The sequence below is a fragment of the Lissotriton helveticus genome, chromosome 7, assembly GCF_964261635.1.
Source record: "Lissotriton helveticus chromosome 7, aLisHel1.1, whole genome shotgun sequence".
Lineage (NCBI taxonomy): Eukaryota > Metazoa > Chordata > Amphibia > Caudata > Salamandridae > Lissotriton > Lissotriton helveticus.
In genome coordinates, this window is record NC_136068.1 from 197372344 (window position 1) to 197395801 (window position 23458).

The 23458-nt window shown below is 47.6% G+C and overlaps 1 protein-coding gene across 1 annotated transcript in view; it reads right to left on the reverse strand.

The window, feature by feature from the left end:
* The window catches only part of TTPAL (alpha tocopherol transfer protein like), a 60068-nt gene extending 36636 nt beyond the window's left edge, over positions 1-23432 (reverse strand). Inside the window, exon 1 of the mRNA XM_078651939.1 lies at positions 23335-23432. The gene's annotated coding sequence lies outside the window, so the exon portion shown is untranslated. The remainder of the gene's footprint in view (positions 1-23334) is intronic.
* Between the last annotated feature and the right edge of the window lie 26 nt (positions 23433-23458).

Consider the following 23458-nt stretch of genomic DNA (forward strand, 5'->3'; position numbering starts at 1 on the left):
CATGCTGGGTTCACTACGGGATCCAGGGGAGTTGGCATCTTGGTTAGGAAGTCCTTCCCCCTTAATGTTCAGGCCACGTGGACTATACGAGGCCGCTATATAGGGATATCAGGTCAGTGGGAAGGAGCAGTAATCACCTCATTTCTGTTTATGTTCCACCTGGTCTTCAGACAGACACTTTCCATGACCTGGGCACGATCTTTCTCACCTTGCCGCTGTGTCTACTTGTGATAGGGGGAGACTTCAACGCAGTGGTGGAGGGGGAGCGTGATAGACACCCGCGCCCGTATGTTGAGGCTGGCGCATAGATGGCTCTCCAACTTCCTGGAGACTACGGGGCTTGTGGACGGGTGGAGGATAATTAACCCGAGTGGAGTGCACTACACCCATGTGCCCGCGGCGCACCATAGCCTCTCTAGATTAGACTATATACTGTTGCCGGCAGCACAGGCCAACATGATACGTGAGGTGCGCCACCTGGGAAGAGGAATCTCCGACCACTCCCCAATTTGGCTCCGGATGGAGACCAGCCTTGTGTATGTAGGGAGAGTAGCCCCAATTAATGCGTGACATCTGAAGGATCCGTCCACTAAGAAAGAGGTCTCCAAGATTACGGGACGATACTTCCAGGAGAATACTGGTACGGTGGATTTGGCGCAGACCCTGTGGGAGGCGTTTAAAACAGTAATTTGTGGGGAGGTAGTGGCCATGATCGCTGGGAAGAAACAGCGAGACGCAGACCTAGATAGAATAGAAGCGGAGGGGATGAGGTTGGAGGCGGAAGTGTCGCTAACAGCGGCCCCAGAAGATATCCACCTATTAAAGTTATGTCAGGATGATTATAGAGGCCTCGCTGGAAACAGGGCCAGGGGCCGAAATGAGGAGATACAGAGTAGGATCTATGAACACGCCGGCAAGCTAATAGCCTGGCTTGAGAGGTGGGAGATGGCGTCGCGGCTTGTGCCAGTGTTGCAAGGGGCAAGCTCCAGTATGATAAGGGACCCACAGGCCGTGGCAGAAGAATTCTCGGTATATTTTGGGAAAGTATATACTGCCTCAGGGATATACTCAGAGACAGACAATTCAGAGATGATTAGGGACATTCAGATACCCGTATTGTCGGATGACAATTGGGAATACCTAGACTCCCCATTCACAGACGACAAAGTGGCGCAGGCCATCAGAGGAGTTCGCTCCAGAAAAGCTACGGGCCCCAATGGTATCCCTATGGAACTTTACAAATTAACTGCTAACAAATTGACCCTCTTTGTCCGGTCAATGTTTGAGGAGAGTAAGAAGAAGGGTCATCTCCCATATGACCAGCGGGTGGCCAATATTGTAGTCATCCACAAGGCGGGTAAACCTAAAACACTCTGTTAATCCTATAGGCCAATCTTGTTACTAAACGTGGAGCCTAAAGTTCTGGTGAAATTGCTGGTGACCCGACTTGTTAAAGTCATCACCACCCTTTGAGGTTCTGGCGAGAGCAGGGCTGGGCCCTAAATTTATCAGGTGGGTGCAGCTGCAATACACCGATATCCTGGGGCAGGTCAGAGTAAACAACTATACGTCCAGGCCGTTCACCTTACGGAGAGGCACCAGACAAGGCTGCCCTCTGTCGCCGCTGCTGTTCTCTCTCATGCTAGAGCCCTTGGCAGCATGGGTATGGCGTGATGCACTATCAAAGGGTATGCGTTGGATGCATGAGTGCGAAGATAAAACATCGCTTTATGCGGACGGTATATTGCTATATCTTACAAACCCATATAGATCCATACATACGGTCCTTCATATTTTTACGAACTTCGGAAAGTATTCAGGATACGGTATTAATTGGGGTAAATCAGTGCTATATGTGCTCCACGGACAGATTCCCTGCCTCCCAAGAGATTGTGCACTGGTGGTCTCGGAAGACAGTTTTAAATACTTGGGAATCTTCGTCATGCCAGATCCGGCTCTCTTTTTCAGCCGCAATTTGGCACTCCCGCTAGCAAGGCTACGGGCTGACGTTAAGCATTGGAGGTCACTGCCACTGTCGCGGGTGGGCCGAGCTGCTCTTTTTTAAGATGCTGGCCCTTCCACGATTCCTGTATGTTCTCCAAAACTGCCCGCATAGGGTTCCAGATACTTACTTTGTCGCAGTGGAAGGAGAGTTACGTACATTACTCTGGGATGGTAAGGCCCCGAGAGTTGCGCTTCAGAAACTAATGAAAGGATGGTATGATGGGGACATCGCGCTACCTGATATACAGCTGTACTATTGGGTTTTGCAATTGGTGACTGTAAATAGATGGAGGTATGCCCCGCCGGATGACCCTGCGTGTGCTCTGGATAGATACCATATGGATCGATCCACTTATCTTGGGGCTCTATATTCTCAAACAAGGAAACAATATTATATAGGACCCACTCAGCATACAATACAGATCTGGAGGCTAGTTAATTCCCGTTTGGGCTGGACAGGCGTACTTACTAAAGCGACGCCATTGTGGTACTCACAGAAGCTCGGTATGCTTTGCCATCACCCGGGATTCGATAGATGGGATATGACTGGTATTTCAACAGTTCATGACTTGATCAAAAAGGGTAAGATCCTCCGGTTTGAGGAGCTGCAGGGGACTGATCAGCTGGCACCGGGTGAGGTCTTTAGATATCTTCAAATCCGTCATGCGCTGCAGACGGTGCTACCCAGTTGTGAAGACATACCTGAATCGTCCCCGATTGAAGATCGACTGCTGGATGGGCAGTTGCACTCCAAGGCGATCTCCTTGACTTATAGGAAACTCAATAATAATATGCCTGATTCCTTCGGGAAGCTAAAGGAACGCTGGGAAGGGGACCTTGGGCCGATTGATGAGGAGGATTGGAGACAGACGCTGATGTCATCTAGAGGGGTTGCGATCACACTTAGATTTCGACTAATTCAACTTCGTATTTTACATCGCTCATATCTGACGGGGATAACACTAGCGAAAATCGGGTCTCGACCAGATGACTTGTGTCTAAAGGGCTGCCGGCAGTCGGCCACCTTTTTTCATATGATATGGGACTGCCCGCTGGTGCGAAGACAATGGGATAGAACCACGGCCCATATGCAATCTGCACTAGGGAAACCGCTCACTTTGACGCCACGCTTGCTCAATATATGGTAAGGTACAGACCTTCATGAGACGGAGCAGCAGTTTGTGACGCTAGGCTTCACATTCTCAAGAGAGACATAGCGAGGGGCTGGGGTGAAGTGAAGCCACCTGTAGTGGCGGTCTGGCAGAAAGAGCTTGACAAATGCATGGTAGCTGAGAAGGAAGTGTATGTAGCTAGGGGGTGCCCGAAGAAGTGGGACAGGAAATGGTCCCGGTGGATTTCGTATAGTGGGGAGATTTGTGTATCGCCTGTGGTAGAATCGGAATTGCGATGGCAAAGGGATGGGGAAAACATTGTCTAAGATGTCAGTTATCTTGACCGCGATCCTAAGCACGATGCTAAATGTAACTTGCAAATGTATAATATAAGAAATGGTTGTATGGTCTGTCTTGAATTTTTCAATAAAAAATATATTTTTTTAAATGTATCATCACCACCCTTGTACATTCGGACCAGTCCGGCTTTATGCCACACCGAAACACCGCTCTTAACTTACGTAGGCTACACGGAGTGTTGGGCAGGTCCCCATCGATTCAAGAACCAGCGGAGCTTGTGTCCCTCGATGCCACTATGGCCTTTGATAGGGTTGAGTGGCCTTACCTGTTTGCAGTCTTGGGAAAGATGGGTTTTGGACAGGAGTTCATTGGTTGGGTGCGCCTCCTGTATGCCGACCCCCTCGCCAGAGTAGTGGTAAATAATCATAAGTCTGATGACTTTCCCCTTGGCAGAGGCACGAGGCAGGGGTGTCCCCGGTCTCCACTCCTGTTTGTCTTAGCATTGGAGCCGCTGGCGGCGTGGGTTAGGTGGGACCGGTCGATCCGGGGATTGCGATGGACGTTGGAGTGAGTGGATAAGATCTCATTATATGCCGATGACATCCTGCTCTATCTCACCAAATGCTGCTAGTGGGCTTGCAGCACTGGTTCTGCCACCCACAGAAGCAGCTTTGTAAAAATGTGTCTAAGGTCTGCCATTGCAGAGCCTGCGTGCAGTCTGGTACTGTCTTGCTGACTGGGCAAGTGCACCCACTTGCTAGTCCCTAACCCTTCCCTTTTCTTCATATTAGTCACCCCTAGGGTAGGCCCAAGGGCAGGGTGCATTGTAAGTATAAGGTAGGACAAGCCCTGATGTGTGTGGCATGTCCTAATAGTGAATTACAGCTATTTTCATTTTTCACTATTGCAAGGCTACCTGTTCTCCATAGGCCAGAATGGGCTGCTTGATTGTTACATGTTTATAATCCTAGCAGAGTCAGAGAACATGGTAGAAATTCGAGTTTAGTATGCCTGGACATGTGTTTGCAAATACCACTTTTAGAAAGTAGGTATTTGCTTGCCTAACCATTTGAGCCTGCCTCTGCGAGATTGTGTATTCCTTGTCTGGGTTTGTGTGTGACAGGGCTGGGGAATTCCAGGAGACAGGCTGGGGCAGCCCGGTGGTGAATAGGGAGATCTACATCTAGATGGCAGGGAGGAGTTGCACCTGGGACCGGAATAGGGCTGGGCCTTCCCTCTACAATGCTGGCTCCACCCACTGTGGTGTGTCTGATGTCTCTGCCCTGCACACTGAAAGAAGAGAAGGAAAACTGTCAACAAAGTGCTCCTGGACTGTACTTGCCTTCCACAATGCTAGCTCCACCTCCTGTGGGGCATCTGATGTGCCTGCCCTGCGTGGTGAAAGGAAAGGAGAGGTCTGGTAAACAGAGTACTTCAGAACTGGCTTGAACTGGGCACAGGCCCCTCTCCCCTCAGAGAACAAAGGATTTAGGGGTATAAGTATTGGGACCCTGATCCCATGAAATTAGATCACTTCTGGACTTACAAGACGAAACCTCTGCTGAGGAGAAGGAACCTGAAGAAACTAAGGAGAGACTATTCCCAAGCAGAAGTGCTGCTTGGGGATGGGCCTGCAGTGGTTGCCTGACTGCCAAAGAGAGGAGAAAAAACTTTGTACTTTTCTTTCAACTTGTGCAGATATCTCCAAGGGCTTGGAACAGAGTTTGCCCCCTGACCGAAGTCCCAGGACCAGTGGACTTCAACAGCCTTTGTGAATTGCTGCTAGACACAAGTGGCTACAGAGGCAGGGAGCTGTGACCGACTCTCACGACCGGCCCGGTGTCCTGTAGGTACCGCACCAAGCAACGTCCACCTCAAACAACGCAAGCTCTGCGCTCACCGACTCCGTTCTGACGCCGTCAACGAGCCGTAGCCTGCACCGTGACTGGAAGGACACTGCGACGTGCAATGCCTCGCTACACCGAACCGAACTGAACGACGCGGTCACTGCTGCTGACTTTGAGTCCTGTGATTGCACCAGAGTTGGGCACCGCCTCGCACGCTTCGCGACGCACCGGCCGACTCGCACCGCTATCCGGACTGACCGACACCAGCTCCCAAACTCCGGCTCTGTCGTCGCACCGTAAAGCTGGAAGCACCGCAACGAGCAACGTCCGCCTCGAACAACACAAGCTCTGAGCTCACCGACTCAGTCTCGATGACGTCAACGAGCCGTAGCCTGCACCGCGACTGGAAGGACACCGTGACCTGCAATGCTTTCTTTTTCTACACCGCGACGAACCCCGGAACCGGCTCGCACATCTGTGCCGGCAGCCTCAAGAAAAAGGTACTGTGACTGAGTCTATAGACATTTGAGTGGGCCCGGATCGCCGCGGTCCGCTGGATTTGTTAAACTCTGTGTTCTTTTTTTAGAAACGCTGTAGCCGGACAAGGCTACCGACTCTCACAGAACCTTGAATTCAGCCTTTTTAACCTGAACTCTTGAAACTTAATAGTACTGTGGATTCTTTTTGTCGTTTATTGGTCTTGTGATAACTCTATATAAAGTATACTTATTTTTTATATAAAACCTGTGTGGTGTCCATTTGTAGTGTTGTCACTGGGTTACTGTATGTGGTCACAACTGCTTAACTTACATCGCCTCTGAAATAAGTCTTGACTGCTCGCGCCACGCCGCCTAGAGGGTGAGCAGGGGTTATTTTGAGAGAGTAATACCCTTGCCCTGACTAGAGGAGAGGGTCCCTGCTTGTCACGAGTACCTATCTCTGCCAACCAGAGACCCCCAATTCTAACAGGGCCACTGTCAGCATTTTGACTGGGTCACGCTATACAGGCCTGTACTTAGAGGTTCTGCAACATCTTTCAACCTGGATTTGCTCATCCGATACCTTTAGAGACCTAAATAGATGTGCAGGTTGGAAGAGACTCCGTTTTAAACGATCCAGCAAGAGGATTCCTCAAGATGAACGAGGAGGTCCAAGAGAGCTATAAAGAGCGCCTGCCATCTTAGCCGCTCAGACAATGCCCCTAAACTCTTACTTTCTTATACAATTCAGGTTACCCATTTGGGACATTTGGATGAATGGGGTATTGTAAAACAGTAAAATCCATGCTGTATAGACTTCAAGCCCTAGTCCCTTCTTCTAGGATGCCTTTTAGTTCTCCTGAGGCGGAAGCCGGGAGTGTGTTTTATTACTTTTAAATATTTGAGAGTCACGTATTGCCTGTTGTACTACCTACCACACTCCCCCTCCTGGCACTTTGGTTCTGGGCACTAGTCTCATCTCGGTCAGGCTGCGCAGCGGAGTTCAGCACTGCCGCCATTCCGGCGTTCATTGAGGCCACCCCCCCTTCTTGAGGCCACGCCCATCGCCGAGCATACATAAGACGCTGAGTACAAGCGCCGGTTGATGCATTTTTTATTACTTTTAAATATTTGAGAGTCACGTATTGCCTGTTGTACTACCTACCTCACTCCCCCCTCCTGGCAGTTTGGTTCTGGGCACTAGTCTCATCTCGGTCAGGCTGCGCAGCGGAGTTCAGCGCTGCCGCCATTCCGGCGTTCATTGAGACCACGCCCCCTACTTGAGACCACGCCCCCTTCTTGAGGCCACGCCCTCCTACCTTTTGTCATCCCGCAACTATAAATCATGTGCTCCTTTCGGAAGCGCAGCGGACGAGCGCAGCGGGAGCGCCTAAGGCAAGACCGTCGGCGCCAAGGTAGCGCCATGCGCCAGCTATGCTGCCTGTTTCGGTCTACCCGACCCTGTACAGCTGCCTCCTGGCCCCCCCTTACTCAAGAGAGGCGCTTCTTCTTATTGGGGAGCACTTTGCGGACAAAGGTACAGTTGCTTTGTCACACACGGCACTTCCACGAGTCGACTTTCTGAGTAATGGTCTTTTAAAATGTGGCCTTTTGAATGTGAGGTCTTTACCTAGGCACAGCACCGAGATCCAGCTCCTGATTGAAACACATGAACTAGACATTCTTTTCATGACGGAGACTTGGGCTCGTCTTGATTGTGCGGTGGACCCTGAATTTGCCTGTCCTCCTGGGTTTAAATTTCTTCACTCTCCTAGATCGAGTGGAAGAGGTGGGGGGGTAGGCGTCATCTTCAGTGCGGCCTGTAGCATTAAGGTTGTGGTTTTAGACCCTATTGCGGGCACTGAGCTTCTTGGCGTATCCATTCTTGCCCACTCGGGCACGGCGGTTACGGGGGTAGTTTGCTATCGCCCGCCTGGGGCGTTTAGCCTTCAACAGCAACAAGATTTGCTGACTATCCTCACCGACATTGCCTCCTCCCACCATAAGTTGATCATCCTTGGGGACTTTAATCTCTGGCGCAACGGCGCCCTTGACTCAGGTCTTGGCAACTTATTCCAAACTTGCGAAAGTTTCGGCTTTCACCAGCTGGTGATCGGGGCTACTCATAAAGCTGGACACCTCTTAAATTTGCTGTTTGCCGCCCCTGACTTGGTGATGATGGGTGAAACCTTACCTATGGAGTGGACAGACCACTCACTGGTTACATTTTTTATACATATGAACGGCGGTCGCTACAAGGGCCTTGCAACGACCAAGGATTTTAAGTGCAGAGATTGGAGGGCTCTTGCACGCCTGCTTTCCTCTGGCAGGGTTTTCCACACTGACCAGTTTTTCAATGGGGATAAGCAAATCGAAGACAACTACGCCTCTCTCTGCAGTGGCATCACAACTATCCTTGATGCACATGCTCCGCTAAAAACACGTAGCTGCAAAGGTAAAGTCTCCGCTCCCTGGTTTAATGATTATCTAAGAAACCTAAAACTGGAATGTAAACAAGCGGAGAGAAGATGGAGACGGGACTATAATGAAACTTCTAAAGAGATGTGGAAAAATAAGGTCTTGATCTATAAGAGTCAGATTAATAAATCTAAGGCAGAGCACTACGCTTCTGTGATCTGCAATTCCACCAACAACTCTAGGAGCATCTTTAACATACTTAACAGTGTTACTAATCCTGAGTGCTCTAGAAATGCTATCGTCCCTTCCCAAGATTTATGTGACAATCTTGCGGGATTCTTTAGGGATAAAATTGACCTTATCCTTAAGGACTTGAATACTCCTGATCATACTCCGTCCTTTGACACAGGATCAGGGCCTCTCATGGCTTGGGCGACTGGGCCTGTCATGACCACAATAGATCTCTTATGTGAGTTCCCGCCCCTGACATATGAGGCCTTTACAAAGCTTGCCAGAGGGATTTCCTCTGGGTCTCCTTTGGATCCTGTACCTCCTAAAATTTGGAAGGAATTCGAGGAAGAATTATTCCCATCACTCCATCTTATATGTAACCAGTCTCTGGCAACTGGTATTGTCCCAGCTCAATGGAAACGGGCATTAGTCTCTCCTTTGCTAAAAAAGCCCTCCCTTGACCCAGACTGCTCGAAAAGTTTTAGGCCCATTTCCCTGTTACCCTTCCCGGCTAAGATCGTCGAGCGTTTGGTTAGTAACACCCTGTCTAAACACCTGGAATGTCAACAACTACTGGACAAGGATCAATTCGGCTTCCGGCCTGCTCACGGTACCGAAACAGCTTTAATCACCGCTATGGACGAGCTTCAAAGGCGGGCAGACAGAAGGTAGGCAGCGTTTTTGATCCTGCTTGATATGTCTGCCGCCTTTGATACGGTGAACCATAAGATCCTGCTTAGGCGGCTGTCCGAGGCAGGAGTGAGAGGACCAGCGCTGCAGTGGTTCCAATCATTCCTGCAGGATAGGCAGCAGGCAGTATCCTTGCCCCCTTTTCAGTCAGCCTTTTCATTAATATCACATGGGGTACCTCAGGGCTCGGCAATTAGCCCGATTCTTTTTAATCTGTATCTCAGACCGTTGATCTCTCTGATTAAAAGTTTTAATATCAGGATTGTCAACTATGCTGACGACACGCAGCTGATCCTCTCCTTAGAAGGGGAGGAATCTACATCTCTGGAGATGTTCCATAACTGCCTGCGTGTCACGTCTCGGTGGCTAAAGGACAACTCCCTCCAATTTAATGCAGGGAAGACGGAGGTGCTCTTTAGCGCCGGAACTAAGATCTCCCGGCCATTTCCAGACAACTTTTGGCCCCCGGAAAGTGGGTCCATAGTACGACCGGTGAAATCAGTCCGCAATCTTGGGGTCATGATGGATCAAAGGCTCAGTATGGAGACGCACGTGCAAAAGACGTCCGCCTGCTGCTTTGCCATTCTTCGTTCCTTGAGGAAAGTCTTGCCTCTCCTACCTATCCATGCCCGTGCCCAAGTGGTTAGGTGTACCATCCTCAGCAGGTTGGACTATTGTAATGTCCTTCTGCTTGGCTCTCCTGGGTTCTTGCTGGACAGGCTCCCGAGGGTCCAATCTGCGGCGGCCAAGTTGGCCTTAGGGCTTCCGAGAAGATCTCATGGACCGTCTGCCCTGGGCAAACTTCACTGGCTGCCGATCAGACAGAGGATACAATTCAAGGCCCTCTGCATAGTTTTCAGGGCTCTCCATGGATCTGGCCCAGCCCCTTTGCAATCAAACTTTGCCTGGTATTCTCCAACCAGACGACTTCGATCTTCAGATGCTAAGCTGGTAGTGGTCCCCAGATTCAGGAAGGTCCGAGCTGGAGGTAGATCCTTTGAAGTGGCAGCCGCCATACTTTGGAATACTCTCCCGGTTTAGATTGGACACATCACTGAACTCCTTCCTTTTAGAAAAATGATTAAAACCTAGTTATTCCCCAAGGTAACTGCCTGAAGCTCGCACTCCTTGTGTTCCTCTTTCCGCCTCATCAGACCTTATCAGCGCCAGGATGCCTGCAATGTTGACAGCTGCGCTTTATAAGTTTGTTAAATAATAGCTACCTCTCAGAAACACCCTGAGTCAATGGCCAGAACATGCTTCAGTAGTGACTGCCCTGACTTTCAAATCAACAGTAATACAACTGCTCATAAAAAGCAGAGTGCTAACTGTTCATCATGCAAAAAATTAAATTACAGTGGGTAAGCTCGGTAACCCTCAGAACCTGGATCACTACATATAAATTTACAAAGTGATTCTGTTGGGGGGAACCAATTTGTGTTTTTTAACTTGGAAAAAAGGGGAACACAAGTAATCGCCTTCACGAGTTATGCATTGGCCACCCACAACACTCTATGTAAGAGAATCAAACTGTATTAGCCAATGTAAAGCAAACAATGCATCACATAAGGGTGTTCCACAATTTGAAAAACGGTGCAGTGCTTGTGAAAGTGATGTCACAAATACAACAAATAAACTACATGTTTTAACTCATAGAAAGACATTTTTGGATGTCGGGTCTTCATCCTGACAAGAGAAAGGGATACTCTCTCGACACCACTAAATAGAGGGTGGAAGTACTTGTGGGGCCTTCGTATGGATGGCAAATCGGGTTCCATAAATTGATACTCATACAGGTCGAAACATCAACATTGGATTTCTAGGAGCTTGATGTATATGGACTGCCTACTGGCAAAATAAGGAGGTTACTCTCTTCATATTGACTGCATTCAGAATATTCCATTAGCTCCTTTTTTGAGTTAATACATATTGTTCTCTTACATAGAGTGTTGTAGGTGATCAATGCTTAACTCGTGAAGTGGATTCCTTGTTCCAGAGTTCAGAAACACACATTGGTTCCCCGAAAGAATCACTTTGTAAATTTGCATTTAACTTTATCGTGCAGCAACAAAAAAGTGTCCCATTGGTCCTTTAATGAGTACAGCTGGTCTAATCTGAATAGAAAGCTGCACTATAACTATAGCTACTTGGGTGTGAAATCCAGTTCTCTATTACGGATGCCAAAGGTAGCATAATTCGCAAAGTTCTCAGTGCCAGCAACCTGCTAAAGATGTTTGATAGTAAACTCAGTGGTTCATAAACTGAACACTTGTTGAGAGAACTTACATCTTAATAAATATATTCATGTACTGTCTTCAATCGCTCAATAAGGAACTAATTGAATATCATTTAATGTACCACCAATGGGTACTTATTAAACCTAATTCGCAAAGTTCTCAGTGCCAGCAACCTGCTAAAGATGTTTGATAGTAAACTCAGTGGTTCATAAACTGAACACTTGTTGAGAGAACTTACATCTTAATAAATATATTCATGTACTGTCTTCAATCGTTCAATAAGGAACTAATTGAATGTCATTTAATGTACCACCAATGGGTACTTATTAAACCTAAGAAGATTAACCCCTCAGGCACTGCTGCTACATTTCCTATGTGGCTTACTGTTCAGGCTGTATCACATAATTTGTGTATTTCTTTCGGTTCAGTAGACGTTAGATCCAACTTTCTGACATCCAGAGCTGGATCTCCAAACGAAAGTTCCCATAGGGAAGTCAAATGTAAACAAGGGGTGATACACACCATGAAGTGTGACATAGTTTGTAGGAGAGATAAGAAAGGAAATCATAATATAACAGGTGTGTGTGCATAAGATACTGCCACACCCACATGCATCCTAATTCAGTACCAGTAGCTCTGACCAGAGAAGTGAGTCGGGGAGAAATAGCATCATCATAGTCCCATCCCAGCCACATGGCCATGTGCAGAGATACAATAAAAACTAATTGGTAATGAGGAGGGGAAGAGGGCAGAGGGGCTATCTGATCAGCCAACAGGAGTGTCAGATCGCATCGGACTGGAGCGATTCCTCCCGGGCAGGCTCGCTGGAGACGATGGTACAGACACGGTGGCAGGAAGTGATTTGTAGAATGTCAGGGCCCGGGAGCTTGCTGAAAGAAATGGAGCTTGCCATCGAATTTCAAATTCAGTCTTGCAGTGAACAACATTGTATATTTTATGACGAGGTCACAAAACCAATATGCCTCAGTAAATTTGTGTCAGGCCGCCTGAACAGCTTCTGTGAAGTCTGGGATGAGTGAGACTATACCTTGGGCCAGTCGGAGAACAGTGTCACAGTCCTAAAAAATGTAGGAGACTTGCAATAATGGGTCTAGGGAGAACCCCAGGAGAGGGGCGAATTCCAAGCAACATGGGCACCCTCTTCACCAAGAATGCACACGAAAAGTTCTGGAATTTCAAAATTTATACACGCAAGGGATCAACATAGGGTGCCATACGACCAGTGTTGGTGGATTCCACAATACCCATAATGTAGATATTGTTGCGCTAAGAGTGTGCTTCTAGGTCCTCAATTTTCCCATCAATGGACAAAACCTGTTTTGGCTTGGCTACTCTCGTTGTAGTCAGTGTGGTCATACTTGAGGTCCAATTTCTGCGGTTCTGCACTGTCAATCAGTACAGTTTGCCTGTCCATGTGCACCATAAGGCAAGTGGCATGGAAAAGATCTTGGCATCAATGGATTGCTAACCGGAGCAAAGTTCATGAAAAACAGCTGCCGTGGAATTGGAATCAGGGGGTATATCGTCCCTGTAGCCTGGTAGGGGTTCAGAGATAATGGTGGAGGAGTCCCTGTAGAGAGGAGTCTTAGAATCAAAGAGAAGCCTTTCCTGTTGTGGATTGCCCTTACCCATCATAACTATAACCAATCCGGTCACCCTGAAGTGGATGCTGGGTAGAAGGGCGAACCCAATACTGTACAGTTAGTGTCCAATTAAAAGGCAGGAGTAGGTCAGGCGCACCAGTTATTCAGCAAACTTAGAAGACCTTGTCAGGGCTAGGTATAGGCCAATGAGACTGGGAGGAGGTCATGAGGTGCAGGAGAGGTGCGTGACACTAGTTCAATCTCCACAGTGCTCCCAGGCCAGCAGGTGCCACTGTCCGCTCCTTAGGTCACCTAGATGGAGTCTTCCCCCACAGTCCCAGTCAATCCAGTGTTCGGCACCCGGCTCAGAGCTGCCGGACAGCAGCAATAGGGCCAGGATCTTGGTACCTTTTAAGGAGGAAAAAATAGTGGGGTAAAGGAGCTCCCGGTATACCAGATTTGTAACGAACGCCCCTCCGACACAGGCAGGCAGGCAAAGGAGGCAGACTCCAGCACCCTGTCTGCCCTGCGCTGCCGTAGCTCCCGTCAAGGTCGCAGTCACAGCGAGAGGCTGTGCGGATCGGATACACCACAGGAAGGTGGCCCCCAGGCAGTGGAAGGGGTCAACTCTGCATTCCCTGCAGGGATGAAATGGGATTATAAGGGCAGTGTCTGACATCGCAGGAGCACTCTCGTCCATCGGAGCTTCAATACATATCTGAATTTAACTGGAGTTTTAAACCAGATGCAATAAACAATGAACTGACAGCTCTAATATGTACAAACCGAGATTGTAAAATTTGCATTTAAAATTTTCCATTTAGCCCCCATTAAGTAGGTTTTCCGTCCTGTTGAGAATCTATTGGGAAAGGGGCACAGTAGGGAAATGAAAGAAAGTATATGGAGGTGAAGGGTGCAGAGCTAAGGGTGATACTATTCTATATCTTAGAAAATAGGAGGAGACCATATGCATGCCAAGAATATTTGAAATGCCGGTGCAAAATGTATGACTTTTGGAAAAGTATTAAAATTGCATTTAAAAATAGACTATTTCCCATCATTTAATCAAACTTTCTCAGAGTACGGCAATTCACAGAAACAAAGCTCGGGAGAATCTGGCTCAATACACCATTGAAGCATAGGAATACACAACCCAGACACAAAATCTAATTTGTTAAATCTGGATATGTCCTTAAATGTACTCATTATGGACCTACTAAACTTATGTGTGATGTCTTAAGATCTGATGTCACAGCATGTGATACCACATGCGATGTCACAAGCGTGATGACCCTTGCACACTGTTTAACATGGTTAGACCCCCGCTTCTTTTTAGGTCGAGCCTAGAGCCGCGCATGTGCTGCTTGCTCGACTTTTAGTAAGGGGGGTTTTTCAAAGTGCTACCCACAAGCTTTTCCTGGCCTGAAGCTCGCCTGCACGCGCGCAGCCGCCATCTGCCTCTTTTATCTCTTCCCCCGCATCGCTCGCCATTACTTTCACTTCGCTTTCACTTTACCGTGTCATTGCCCCTGTGCTAACTGCTTACAATATTTCCCTCGCAAAACAAACACACACAAACGCTTAAAATGTTTCCCTCACAAAACACACACACACACAAAAACAGTCGAGTTGAAAGGGGACCGTGCACTATTTTTAGACGCGCATTTCAACCCAATTGAAGTAAACAAAAGGAACCGCTCTGGTATTGATTGCACCCGAATTCTCACCCCAAAGCAGATGCACAATGTAAGACAGTTTGAACAATTAACACTGTAATTACCCAGGAACATCGAAGGATATCTAATTGGCGCCTAGGCAGAGATTACAGAGACAAATCTGAGACGGGCTCCGGGGCTGTGCCTGCTGATTAAATGTTTTGCAAGCACATCTGCATGAGTTTTGGGCACAGCCGAAAATGCTAAGTTCGAGCGGAGCTTGCTGCGGCGCCAGAGGCTTTGTGAAGTGTGCCCACTCTCTTTTTAGCTTCACTACTTGCTCTAATGTTCGAAATAAATGCTACAAAGTTGAAGTCTGCAGCTGTAGAACCGGCCCATCTGTAGTGGTTTGTTATGTTTGGTGCTATGTTCGGGGCTTTTGGGGCTTCCTGTTGGAAAAAAAATCAAGTTGTGTCTTTTAAAAAGACACGGGTGAGGGGCACATCCTCCGAAAGTATAACTATAAAAAAATTTCAATCAAAAAATATTTTGTGTTTTGCTGTTAGTGTCTGTGATTGATGTGATGTGTTGTGCTTGAGGTATGACGCTAGGGTCTTCCCTGCCTTGTTTGCTTCGCATAGGTTGATTTCTTTGTATTTTTTTATCCATAACCCTGCACGTTCGCTAAGGATTCTGTTGAATTCATATTTTCTCTTTGTGAGTTCTGTCAGTATATGTTGATTTGTTGTGTCTCTGATGTGTTGTGTTTCTAGCCTTTTGATATCTTTTTCCAGCGGTGATAGTTGAGCTTTCGCCTCTCTATCCCTTCTGGCTTTGATTTCTATTAGTACGCCTCTGATAGTTGCTTTGAGGGCCTCCCACAGGGTTTTGGGGTTCATGTCAGGTGTGTCATTGTCTTTGATGTAGTCAGCTATGGCTTTTTGGATTGTATCTTTGTCTTCTTGTTTGGCTAAGGTTGTGAGGTTGAGTCGCCATCTACGGGTTATGTCCTCCCTGTGAGGTGAATGCTGAGGCAGGCGTGGTCCGATATTGTTCTGGCAGCGATGCCTGTGTGTTAAATTAGGTGTGAGTGGGTTCCTGAGATGAGAATGTAGTCTATTCTGCTGTATGAGTTATGTGGGTACGAGTAGAAGGTGTAGTCTCTGGTGTTGGGGTGCTGAAGATGCCACGGGTCTACTAGGTTGAATCTGTTGCATAGGTTTGTTAGCGTCTTGTGTGAAGTCGGGGTACATGCTCTGGTTTTTGATTGCCTCTGTAGGGTTTGGTCTAGCGCCATATTGAAGTCGCCCGCTACAACCGTCATGTTGTTTGAACTGCAGGATTCTAGTTCTTTAGTTACTCCCTCCCAGAATGGGGTGTCGTCGGTGTTGGGTGCATAGATGTTTGTCAAGAGTATTGTCTCCTCTCCTCTTTTCATCTGCGTGATCAATAATCTGCCATCGTTATCCTGTTGCACATTCTAGATGGTTATGTTAGATTTGCTACTGGTCAGAGTAATGACCCCTCTTTTTTTGCCCACTGCTGGTGAGCAGGCAACCTGACCTATCCACCTGGCTCTGAGTTTGTCTGCTTCATCTGCGGAGAGTTTGGTTTCTTGCAGCAAGATAATGTCTCCTTTGGTCTTGGCTAAGTAGTCTAGTGTCTTTTTCCTCTTGATAGGGTGATTGAGACCTTTAACGTTGAGGGAGATGATCTTAAGGTCTGTCGACAATGTCTTGTTATTAGACTGTGTCATTTTTAGTACAACAGTAGGCTAGGCCTGGTATGGCCATGGGTACCCTTTCTCTGGCACTGCTGTGCTGTGAGCTAGCTGTATCCTTAGGATTTGGTGCTTTCAATGTTAAGGACGATCTATCTAGTGTGTTTGTGTTGGCTACGACGAAGACTCGGACAAAGCATACATGACGGACAAGACATACGTAATTAACAGGACGAACGTCCCCCCTCCCCTCTACTTTTTCCCCCTTCCATCCCTCCCTCTCCCTCCCTTCCCCCTCTCACTGCTGCTTCGTACTGTGGGCGTGCGACAGCAAGATCCCTCCCGCCCCATCTTGACCCCGGGATAAAGAAACACACCTACTTCTTGGACTAGCATATAAAGGATATATCGTTCTGTAGAACAGTGGATATCTCGGAGGTAGATTTGTTTTAGAATTTTTCGAAGGGTAGTCTCTATATGAGGTAGCACTGTGCTTTCTTCTTTGTGAGGTAGGTTTGTTGTGAGATCTTTCGCTGAGGTAGTCTCAATGCTGGAACTGCAAGAAAGAAATAGGGGACCTAGCCCACCTAATCTTCTATTGCAGCAAGGTCAAGAAATTTTGGGAGAAGGTGTTCGACTTTATTAACAAGGCTCTAGGCTGCACCCTCAAACAAGAGTTCGGCACTTTAACCACTGCAACACAGACATTACCTCAAAACAAGACAGAAACCTTCTCGACTTCCTCCTAACTAGTGCAACAAAGACAGTGCTAGCAAAGTGGAAAGATACCACCAAGGCAATTTTCAAGGGGTGGCTAAACTGGGTAACGTACTTAAGAGGTGCTGACAGCACTGCACTAAGGCACACACCATGGAGAAAGCCTAACAGAGAGATGTGGTCATCACTAGATAACTTCCTAGACCCATACAAACCACCCTAGACAGCTAGATAGCGGTATCCATCCACAGTGCTTGAGGGTCGATCCTCAACCAGCCGCCAAACAAATATATGTTATATGTATGTGTTATATGTTTAAAATTAGACACAGGACGGAAATTAAGGGGTCCTTTGCAACCAAGCCATAAGGATGGCTAGCCCATTGGGACATCTCAATCAGCCACCCAATAACCATGTTCAAAACGCCTTTTACGTAATTTATGTATATCAAACGAAACAGCGAATTGCTCTAATTGCTTTGAATGTTATGTGTTTTATTTGTACGCTGTCAAGAAAAACAATAAAAATATAATAAAAAATATGTTTATTTTGTGGACTGTGATTATTTCTGGGTTTGTTTCTGTCTAAAGACAGTGAATTGGTGGGACATAGGTAAGTGCGATTATGGCCTGAATCATTATAGACTATTTGAGTTAAACAGTAAATCCTAGCAATGAAGTATGAGTTAGGTTTGCGTTACAAAAGTAAGGCACTTGTGTTCTTTAAGTGGACTAATTCTTCATAGCTCCTGCCTGTTCACATGTTCTGACATTGTTTTTCACAGTCAAAAGTAAGAGCGCAAAATTAGAATTAATAAAATTGTGTGTTTACGTTAGAACTTAAAACTAATTTATTGGGCTTTAGCTTGATTGTGCTGAAAAAGTGGCTTTAAAAAGTTGCATTATCATGGCGTTCATGTTTGCGTTTCTAGAGTGTTTTTCCTTTCTTTATAAAATAGATGAAAAGTGATCTGTTCTGTGGTGATGTTTTTTTTCACTGTAACAATTCATTAGCCATTTTCATACAACGGTTGACATATGATGTCCAAACTTGCCTAGTAAATAAAAGCAGTGGCGTGATTTTAAAGGATGGTTACAGACCCTCGTGCCCTTAAAAGTTGGCAATACTACCCCCAGCTGTACATACAGACACTGGACTATAGACACTTTTTGTTGCCAAATCATTCTGTGACCATGTAGCGCTTCTCTTTTTCCGTTCATCAACGAACATTTTCTTTTCCTACCTGCGCTTCATTTATCGACTGGACACATCTCGTGTGGAAACAGTAACACGTGCAAGTGGCCATCTCAGGACTGTAAGAGCTGGTCATTTTGTAATGTCAACAGTACTTATTTAATCGCTCCCAGAAGGTTTGAAGGATGGCCTGGCCCCTTCGAGAATTTCACCCCATAACACTCCAATACTAGCCACTAGTGTTTCTGGTTTCTTGTGGGATGCAATTACTGTTGTAGCCATGCAATCACAAGCCTGGGAGTCCAGTGCGAAGATGAACAGGCCGGAGTCTGTAATTAGTTTGATTGGAAATGAGGTGCAACGAAATAGGACTTTCCTTGTCTAGGTAACATTTATAGCGCTTCCTGCCATCGGGGTGCGCTGCAGAGCAAAGGAAAATCAGCATGAGAGCCCTCTCTAGTTGTGGTGGTAGCACTGTGTGGAAGCCCTTGTGACAGAACCAAGGCATGTCTCCCTAATCCCCAGGTTTCCTGATCACAGACCCCTGAAGGTCATCATAGGGGCAGATACTGGCCTTTGGTAGGCAGCTTACTCTATGATGCCGAGTGGAAAGTGGGAGGGTTGCGAAATCAAACTTAATAGCAATTAGGAGCCAATGCTGGTCATCGCCGCCACAGACGACATCAGGCGCCAACTAGACAATGGCGAAACATCAGCCCTCATCCTCCTGGACCTGGCGGCCGCCTTCGACACGGTCTGCCATCGCAATCTAAAGACATGCCTCCTAGAAGTCGGAATCCAAGAGAAGGCCCTCAACTAGACCACGTCCTTCCTCTCCGGCAGAACCCAGAACGTCCGCCTCCCACCCTTCCGATCCGAAGCCACCGACATCATCTGCGGCATCCCCCAGGGCTCATCCCTCAGCCCGACCCTGTTCAACATCTACATGGCCCCCCTCGCACAAGTGGCCCGCCACCACAACCTCAACATCATCTCCTACGCCGACGACATCCGGCTCATCCTCTCCCTCACCAAGGACCCACACACCACCAAAACCAACCTCCACGAGGGAATGAAGGCCATCGCTGACTGGATGAGGAGCAACCGTCTGAAGCTGAACTCTGCCAACACGGAGGTCCTCATCCTCGGACCCACCCCCTCAGCCTGGGCCGACTCCTGGTGGCCGACCACACTGGGAATAGCTCCAACACCCACCGACCATGCTCGCAACCTAGGATTCATCCTTGACTCCTCCCTCTCCATGTCCGAGCAGGTCAACACCGTCTCCTCCTCCTGCTACAACACCCTCCGCATGCTCTGTAGGATCTACAAGTGGATCCCAACCGAAACAAGAAGAACGGTGACACAGGCCCTCGTCAGCAGCAGATTGGACTATGGCAACGCACTCTACGCAGGAATCCCAGCCAAACATCTACAACGACTACAACGCATCCAAAGCGCCTCCGCCCGACTGATCGTCAACGTCCCCCACCACATCACCCCCCCACCTGAGAGACCTACACTGGCTCCCCGTCGACAAGAGAATCACCTTCAAGCTCCTCACCCACGCACACAAAGCACTCCACAACGCCGGACCAGCCTACCTGAACAGCAAACTCAGCTTCCACACCCCCACCCGCCAGCTCCGCTCCGCCAGCCTTGCTCTCGCCTCTGTCTCCCGCATCCAACGTGTGACATATGGCGGCAGATCCTTCTCCTACCTCGCCGCCAAGACTTGGAACACCATCCCCACCCACTTACGGCAGACCCAAGACCTACTCGCCTTCAGAAGACTCCTCAAGACCTGGCTTTTCGAACAGTAGCAGCACCCCCACCCCTCAGCGCCTTGAGACCCTCACGGGTAAGTAGCATGCTTTACAAATACCTGGATTGATTGATTGATTGATTGATTTAGATTACTGAGACACCATGCCTGAGTAGTCTGACAAAGGTCTAAGCCTACGAATGTGTTCCCTCTGCCAAGGCATATTTTAGTCAGTTCCAGATGACCTTGAGATGCTTTTCTGAGAACAACAGAAAGGAACTTGGCGCATGCGACGGTTTTTATTGGAAAACAGCTCTTCCTTATCCTTTGCGTTATACTTTCTCTAATTCATCTCTGATTCATAGCCCCTCTCCGAGTCACTCCCTGCCTCCCTCCTTCACTCTCCCTGTCTTGTCTCCCCTTCTCTCCCATCTCTCAACCTCCTCCTGGCTCATCCACGTGCCCTTTTCACCGCCCTATTGTGTGATTGTGTCTGTTGATCTGTTTGCATGAATATGTGCCATCAATCTACCTCGCTTCTGTGAGCCGTCCTCCCTCACTTCAGTGCGCTGCCCCCTACTTCACTAGCCCCTTGGCTGCGGCGGTAATTCCGCCGCAGCGCTAGGGGGGCCGCACGGCGCCGCCATGCTCGTGACGGAACCACTCTGTCACGAGCCTCAGGCGCGCTGTGCTTGTGACGGAGTGGTTCCGTCACGGCCCCGCCCGCTCAATAGAACGCGCCGTGCAGTCGTGGCGGCAGGGCTGTGACGGAATCTCTCCGTCACCAGCACAGCGCGTCCGTGGCTGGTGACGGAGTTGTTCCGTCACCAGCATCGATGGTGCTAGACGGCTGGCTCACCGCCTCACTTCTGTCTGCCGCTTCCCTGCCTTGCTTGTCAGCCGCCCCACTTCTGGTTTCTGTCAGCTGCCCCCCTATAGCCTCTCTATCTGCAACTTTACCCTCTCATTCAGCTGCACCTGCCTCCGGGTCTGTGACACCCTTCTGTTCCGATACCCCTCTTTCCTTCAGTCATTCCAGTATCGGCTATCTCCCCCTTTCCTTCTGCCACCCCAACTGCTTTCTCTCTTTTCCTGTGCACACACCTCTGAATAGTGCTGCATCCTGCATCATAGTGTAATCTGCTGCCTGGCACCTCCAGCATGAAGAATAAAACATAGAGCACCGACCTCGAAATCCAAGTGGAGGTAGTTTGCACAGAGATCCTGCACAAAGAGCGGTTTCTCGTTAAGCAAGCCTGCCTTCAAATGCGTTGGCAAATTAAACCAAGATCTATTGATTTTGTAAATGCTTGTTATAGTGGATCGGTCCCCGTTTGTTGATCCTTGGGTCACCCTATGACCCACCACAAAGGTTCTTCACACGTGCTATCAATGCATGCTTCTGCAGCTTTACATAGATGTGCAATATGGCCTTCTTGCGGGTTGTTCTGTAACCTCATGGCTGCAAACCTTTAACTCTGATAACGGTTCAGAAAGGGGTCATTTTGCAGCTCTTAACTTTAGAGGGGACTGCCCAACATTTACGCTATCATTGTTTAATGGGGTGCAAATATCTCAGAGAGGATGATGGTGATTTTTGCCTTGTGGTGAAAAAAATACGAACCAGAAATAAACACAGTAACAGTAAATCATTACCTAGAAAACAAAAAAATATACACACCATGTTTAAAATGGAAGGTTTTAAAAGTAAGTACTAATTACTATGTTTGTTTAAATGTTTGTACTTGATGCCAGTCAGACATTCCCATGTGAAAAACATACGCCTAACTTTAGTTCTTAAAAAAAAGACAAAACAGAATAGAAGCCTTTTACATGTATATTTGGTTATTATAGCAATCATGCATCCCAGAGACCTCTTCAGAGCGCGAACATAATAAACTCATAACCGGATCACAAATAATTGCTTTTGGCTTCAAAGGTTTTCAATAATATCAACCGGAGGAGCTTGAAATATAAACGATCATAGTTAATAGTTCATGGTTTCTTGAATCTATTTATGTTTTATTGCGTAGCAGCTCATATACACATGTTCATTATGTCACACTTCGGAAATTACTATATTTCTAAGGGCGTATGATCTGGTCAGCTGCAAAATAGCTGATTTTCCTACTAATCCCCACACGAGGCTTCATCACACATCTACAGAGTGCCAAGGCAGCCCTGTTTGGTTTGCCAATACTTTTTTCCTGATGCTGTTTACATCAGCAAAAAGAACAAAAATAAAAAAGAGAGGAAATGGTTACTGCAATGACAAAAACAAAGGGAGTCCACAATGAAGCGAGCACAGGTGGACGGGTTAAGTAAGCAGTAATGAGCCACCTGACCAGTGGGGGGGAAGAGAACAATGGAGTAGCTGAGTGTGGTGTAAAAATAACAAGGATTGGCATACCCAATAGGTCTCGCCTTTGGGACCTTATAAGTGTTTAGGTATCCTGCACAATATCCTTGGTGCAACAACATCAAGTGTTGCATGGCTAAACACTTATAAGGCCCCAAAGGCGAGACCTTTTGGCTATGCCAATGCTTGTTTAAGACGTGTGCCCTGTAAGTAAATCGAATAGGCCACCAGTCGCATTTTGCTATTTCTATGTGCATGCTGCAGTGACAACTTTTCCCAGTCTTTTTAACCTTATATCAATCCCTTCCATACCCCCAGCATAACCTTCAATTTACCCTCATTCGACTGGTGTCGCTCTTGCACTTGTATTCACCTCCGACAAACAAAAGGTCTTCCGACAATCTTTTGAAACCGGTCACCCTTCAAAAGGTGTTCTTTGTCAAGCCACTTTAACGAGATTACCCCGTTAAACGTCTGACATCAGTCATTGCAGACAACAGGATGAAAGGTACGATTCATGTCGTCTTCTCGCTCCATATCTAGTCTCCTTGGCTACAATGTTGTGCTTTCCTTTTCGAGTACGGTGTATTCTAGAACTTGTAGTCGGTGTGTCGTTTAATGAACCACCTAAACGCACACATGCACACTGGCTAACAGAAATTATTTGAATAAATAGTGCCATCCGAACGTGGTGGGGTTAAATAATACGCGATATTACCTCGTCCTACTCAAGTACCTCTTCTATTCTGACCCTCTGTATCGCATGTCCATCCACAAAGCAGTGATAACCTGGCCTTATGCAGGAGTGACTGCGGAAGTCGTGCACATACCCTGCTGCTTCTACCATTTATCTGAACATCCCGCAACGATAGCCGACCCTCGTCCTAGCGTCATGTAAGTTACAGGTTTGGAGAACAAGTCATCAGCATGCAAGCAGTAAACCCGCCACATCCACGCTAACACTCCCAAATGACGCTAGAGGATACCGCGCCAGGGTCTTACCTCCCGCCACCCTCCAGAGGACCTTAAATTCCGATTGCCTGTTTTGCTTCGACACAATGATTGAAGGGAATTTAAGGCAATCGGGTGGCTGTATTGCCCTGTTAATTCGGCGATTGGCTAGAAT